Source organism: Chamaea fasciata, unplaced genomic scaffold (assembly GCF_029207755.1).
Source record: "Chamaea fasciata isolate MVZ Bird 193981 ecotype frontalis unplaced genomic scaffold, bChaFas1.0.hap1 SCAF_2, whole genome shotgun sequence".
Taxonomy (NCBI): domain Eukaryota; kingdom Metazoa; phylum Chordata; class Aves; order Passeriformes; family Sylviidae; genus Chamaea; species Chamaea fasciata.
In genome coordinates this window covers 103,221,131-103,227,218 of record NW_027094087.1, presented here as the reverse complement: position 1 = coordinate 103,227,218, position 6,088 = coordinate 103,221,131, and the positions used below count along the sequence as shown (strand labels likewise).

General features: G+C 41.3%; 1 long non-coding RNA gene across 1 annotated transcript; it reads left to right on the top strand.

Moving 5' to 3' along the window:
- The first annotated feature begins 670 nt into the window (after positions 1 to 670).
- LOC136285594 (uncharacterized) lies at positions 671 to 2,135 on the top strand. Its single transcript, XR_010719493.1, has 2 exons — positions 671 to 1,840; positions 1,963 to 2,135. It is a non-coding gene; the product is annotated as an uncharacterized lncRNA (long non-coding RNA).
- The last annotated feature ends 3,953 nt before the right edge of the window (positions 2,136 to 6,088 follow it).

The window sequence follows — 6,088 nt, the reverse complement described above, 5'->3', positions numbered from 1 at the left end:
ATGCAAACGTGACTTATCTGGGTGAGAACAGCAAATGTGTAGTGTTTATTTTGCCAATTAGCCTCTAGTTCGGCTTTGACTCCAATTTTACACACTAGTCTTTTCTATCTTAACATGCAGGCATAAAATGTAAGTTGGGCAATGCTTGGAGTTTATTTCAGTACAGTGTTTGATAAACATGCACCCTGCAAACTTTAACTGTGTGTAGTGGGTTGACCCTGGCTGGATGCCAGGCACCCACCAGAGCTGATCTGTCCTTTGCCTTCTCAGCTGGACAGGGAAGAGAAAACATGACAAAGGTTCATGAGTTGAGATAAGGACCAGGGGAGATCACTCAACAAATACCTAAGGGCACACAGACTCGAATTGGGGGTATTAATTTATTACCAACAAAATCAGAGCAGGATAATGAGAAGTAAAAGAAATCATAAAAAACACATCCCCCCCCCCCCCCTTTCTTCCCAAGCTCTACCTCCTTTCCCCCAGCAGTGCAGGGAGATGGGAATGGGAGTTATGATCAATTCATCCCAGGCTTTTTCTGCCTAGTCAGGGTGAGGACTCCTTCCCCTTCTCCAGCCTGGGGTCCTTCCCACAGGAGACCGTTCTCAGGTAACTTCTCTAGCATGAGTTCACCCCACAGGCAACAGTTCTCCACAAACAACTGCAAGGTGGGTCACACTGCACACAGGGGGTGCAGTTCTTCAGGCACAGCCTGCTCCAGTGTGGGTCCCCCAAAGGGTCACAAGTCCTACCAGGAAACCTGCTGCAGTGTGGGCTCCTCTTGCCATGGAGTCTCTTCCACCATGGGCCTCCCATGGACTCAAAGCTTTCTCTCAGGCATCCACCTGTTCCAGCTTGTGTCTCCTCCATGGGCTGCAGGGGCACAGCTGCTTCACTAGGGGCTGTGCCAGGGGCTGCAGGGGAATCTTGGTTTTGGTGGCTGGGGCACCTCCTTGCCCTCCTTCTGCATGACCTTGGTGTCAGAGCTGTTCCTCTCATATGTTCTCACCCTGCTTTTCTCTGCCTGCAATTACACCTGCACAAAAGACCTTTTTTTTTTTTTTCCCCCCTTCTCAAACATGCTATCACAGAGATGTTCCCACCATTCCTGTTGGGCTCGGCCTTGGCCAGCAGCAGGTCCATGCTGGAGCTGGCTGGCATTTGCTCTGCTGGACATGGAGGAAGCTTTCAGTGGCTTCTCACAGAAGCCACCTCTGTAGCACCCCTGCTACCAAGACCTACCTGCATTAACCCAAAACACCATGAGACTGAGAACAGAATGGGAACAATAATGATTAAAAAATTTATTTAATTCCATGGAGGTTACAGTAAAATTTTTGTAGACTCAGCCCAGACCTGAGGTTCAGGAAGGGGTCCTAAAATACTGACCTTCACAAGGTTTTTTGAGCTTGGTCATACATGTGATATTAATGTAAAATACTCTTAACTAAGTATTTTTTGCCAGGATGGAAGAGGTTAAGTGAAAGAACAGAGAAAGATGATGGTTAGTTTATAATCAACAACAAAGTAACTCTAGTATAGATAAGTAAAAAATTGGAAAAAATATTTCTTTGTCCTTATATTTGAATTTAAGACTCTGAATTTCTTTGAAATGGTGGAACATGTTTCCCATAGAGATTGTGAAGCCTCTGGATTTGGAGATACTCAAAACCCAACTGGACACAGCCTTAAGCAACCTGCTGTAGGTGACCCTGCTCTGAGCAGGAGGGCTGGGGAAGACAGTCTGCAGAAGGACCTTCCAGCTTGAATGACTGTACGATTTCTACGCCAGCTCTCCAACAAAGTGCAGAGAAAATTCCAGTGAACAGCACAATATCCTGTAAGGTCTTTGGTTCCAAGGACGTTATATTCAATTTTTTGTTCAGATAGGCAATGGAAATCCTGAATGCAGGGCACATTGCCCCAAAGGGTTCAGCATAGCCAGTTGTCATGTTATTGCAGGAGAAGAGCTTCAGAAAACTTCAATGCCACTAAAAGGCAAATGGCTGGATGTTTTGCAAGACCTGAATCCCAGCTTTTTGACTGCCTGACCATTCATCCTGTCTGTATATAACTGTTTCACATTTACCCCCTTGTTCTTCAGCACTTGGTAGCAAGATCCCAGTATATTTTGAGTCTTCTGTGTAATTTTTGTCTTGATGGAGCCATTACCTCAGTGTTTTCTCCAGCCGCTCTGGTTTCCAATAGCCACAGACACCCTGGTGTGATCAGAAACAGGGTAACTCCCATGGGTGCAGCTGTCAGGAGGGAAGCTGTGTTTGCAGCTGATATTCACAGCCCTTTCTGCTCCCACAGTCAACAGAGGTATCCGAGGACAGAACGCACTTGAAAACTGCAGGTACCATAGGTGTGCTGGCACCGCTTTGGAACAACATAGCTTAACTTACCTGCAGAAATGTTTTTGTAGCTTGCACTTTCTGGAATTCAGTAGGCAAAGGATAAAACTATATTGTAAGCAATAGGATTTCTGACCTTGACTGGGGGCTAGGTTGTGTAAGATTTGGTACACCAGAGAGAGAATAGAGCTTGTAAAAAGTTTATAAAAAAGAAAAAGGCCTTACAAAACTTACAAAAGTTTATAGCTCAGTTGTTCTCAGAACAGTGAACAGAGCCCTTGCAGTCCAACTCTAATTTTACTTGTGATCTACTGTTTCTTCGTATTTTTCTGTAGAGTTTGTTTTGGTGCCACTCAGGAGTAGGTACTGTTCTATATCTTGTTCCTCACAAAAGCAAATTAAGTCAGTGGCTTTTGCTGAGTGTCCTCTTAAAGTCACACTTGAACTTAGCAGTCATTGAGTTAGTTCTGGAGATACCTGCTGCTAATTTCATACTTGGACATGTATTTATCACAATAGCTATTACAATGTAGTGATTAGGTTCCATCTCAGTAATCTAAAAAGCAGTTACTGTCTCTATCGAATCATGAAAAATGGCTAACAGCTCCAAGTCAGTATGGCTGATGTTTTCATCCATCTCACTGATAATTTACTTGTCAATAAATTATAAAAAATTATAATTAGCCATTTTCAGTCACAGTTCCTTTCAACTTGTGTGTAAATTAGATCCTTTTCCAGGTACTGGCAACATGCATAGCAAACACCATTGTGCTGAGTAACACTCCCAGATTTCTCAGCTGTAGCTCCTCTATTGCCAAGCCCCAGGTTATAAGAGAGTAACTTGAGTTTTGTCAGCTTTCTGGTGGCCAGTTTGAAGGTCTTTAAGTAGACATGTGTTTGCTTCTTCACCTGTGAAATAGATGAAATAGAGTTATTTTACCCTCCAGTTATGTGATCCTGTTTCAATAACCATTTTTTGATCTTGACAAACCCCTCAGCTGGTGATGAGGGTTCACAGTGATGTTGGCTACGTCACTGTACAGTAAACATGAACCTGCTGAAGTTATCTTTTCTGAAGTTATGTTTTTCCTATGCAACCACAGTGATGGAGGTTGGATAGGAAAGAAAGTGAAGGGGGATTGTTCTAATTTCTCCCAGAACAGTCCTCTGTTAATATATTCTCACGGAAATTCTGGAATAATTTTTCTGTCTTCTAGCTTCTGTTTTAAACTTGTCTATAAAAAGGAAATTCTGCCGTTTTACCCAAGGATCTAATGTTCCATAATGTTCTCTTTAGAATGTTAATAATATTGCAAGTGCACCAATATTTACCTGCAGTCATTGGACTAAAATGGAAGGAGGAAGGAGGATTAACAAGATTGCTCCTAGCAGTGGTATAAAGGTCTACTTCATGACTGTAGTAGCTGCTGACTTTCATGCATAGTGTGTTCAGGAGAGTTACACTGAAAAGGAATCCATGTAAAAAAATGTCCCAAAATGAAGGAAGTATGAGGGATAAGCGTCTTTCTATTGATAGTTTGATCTGCAGGTCCAGATAACCTCCGAGTCTTAAAATTGAGATCAACAAAGGAGAAGCTGTCAGACCAAAAGTAAGACCTCATAAGATGTTTCTGGTCACTGATCAGTAGGAGATGCCTAGTGAGAAGTAAAAGTATAGGGAAATGTAGAGTTATGTGCTTTCAAATGCACTCCTGCTTGCCTTTGTCAGCAGAGGAGGGAGCTGGTTCATTTATAACAATAAATCTCAAAAGGCTTGAGCCACTTCAGAAAGGGTGATACCAGCCAGTGCCCATTTGCCTGAGTTGGGTAATAAGCTGGCTGTCATGTTAAAGTCAGTTCTTTCAAAATAATGGAAAAGAAAACATGAGATTTCTTTCATGATGAATAAAAGGTACCAGTAGTACCAGTAAGTGTGGCTTAGGGAAAAATGATCTTGGCAGACACACCAAACTTCATTACTTGAGTAGGTAAGAAGCTTCAACACAACATTGATTGTGTAGATGGAGCAGACTTGGGTAAGGTGCTTCATACTACACACACCAAGTCTCCCTTCCTTTCAGTATCATTAAATGGCTTAAAAGCTGATGGACTGACAGTTGTGAAGAAATACATAACATTGCAGAAATAACCAAACAATTGGATTGTTCAAAGAGGTGGAACCTTAATTATGGCCCAACACTTCCATCGTGGTCTGGAAGTCATCACAGAGTCATTCCTGTTTTTATTTGTGGCTGTGAAAAGTTGCTGAAATAAGTACATACAGATGATGAGGAAAAGACAAAAACCCAGAAACATCACACAGACTGGATTACTTTGTAAATGGAACCATTTAAATAAGTTATGTCTTAATCTGTCCAAGTGCAAAATTAAGTGTCTAGGATTAATGAATGCAAATCATGTACCTAGAGGATGTTTCTGAATCCTGGAAAGCAGAAACTTCAGAAAAGATTAAAGGAACATTAGGAGGTGTCACAAGACACCTCAAAAAGAGCCTCATACACATGGGACGAAAAGGGCTGGTGCTGTTTGGGGATGCTCACACAGGAGTAGGTAGTAGAAATAAGGTGAGTTTGTATCTGCTGGGTCATGTTTTTTAAAGAGACCAGAAACTGTAGAGGCTACAAAGAATTTGGATGCTTAAAAAGCCTTTAGCAGTTTAATACCAACAAGAACAAAAAATGTACACATGAATTATATAGTGTCGCTGTAGGACACAAAAGACTCCAAATATTTCAGAAGGCAAAGAGCATAGAAGAGAAGGCTTTATTGTCCAAATTCTTACTACCCTTAATAAAGTGTTTCAATACAGACTTAACATAATTGGTGAATAGGAATGGCACCTCTCTAATTCCATTGGTTAAGCTAGAGAAACAACAAACACCACCTGGACAAAGATTGTTTTGAGAAAGGATAGTTGTTTGCCAAGATTGTTTTGAGAAAACTCTTTCTTGAGAAATTTTTCTTTGGGAAAAAGCAGCTGCTAGCAGGCTAAACATCTCTCAGGCCCACAATGTAGTGCTTTCTTGGTAATAGAAATTCAGTGTGAAGAGAGACATGGATAGCTGGAGTTTAAACAAGATAGATTCAAACAAACAAACAAACAAAAAACCCAACAAAAAACCAAAAACAAAAAAAAAAGACTTGGCTTCCTAAATGATAAATGGAGATCAACCACAAGCAAAACATAATGGACAGGATGAGTCTTCGTCCCCTCAATGCCTTCACCTCCAGATTGGATGGCACTTCCCGGCATTTCTGCCCAAGTCCTTTGGTTCACAAAGGAGTGAAATTTAATGGTTTATGCCATAGAGAAATTTGTATTAGGCCATCTTTTACAATCCTCCCCTGCCCTTTCACAAGTGGAAGCAGATAGAGGTATCTAGAAGAATATAGTTTCATGGAGTCCTATTTTTTACTAGACTGATGATTTCTATCTAAAAATAGTTTCAAGTAATTTTTTTGCTCTGTCAAGACATGCCCAGGCCTAGTTACTCGTAGTAGCAGATTTTTTTTGGCCATTTTGTAGTCTTTGTAGCGCTGTTTGGGATTTCTCAAGAATTGTCCAGACATTAATTTGTGTTTGTAAGTGAAACTACTGTAATTATCCAATACAAACCTGTGGAGACAGTTAATTCTGTAAAGTCCTCTACTCCATGTCCATGCTGAGGTGCTTGCTCTCAGACAGCAATGCCTGTTTCTCCCCTCTTTTC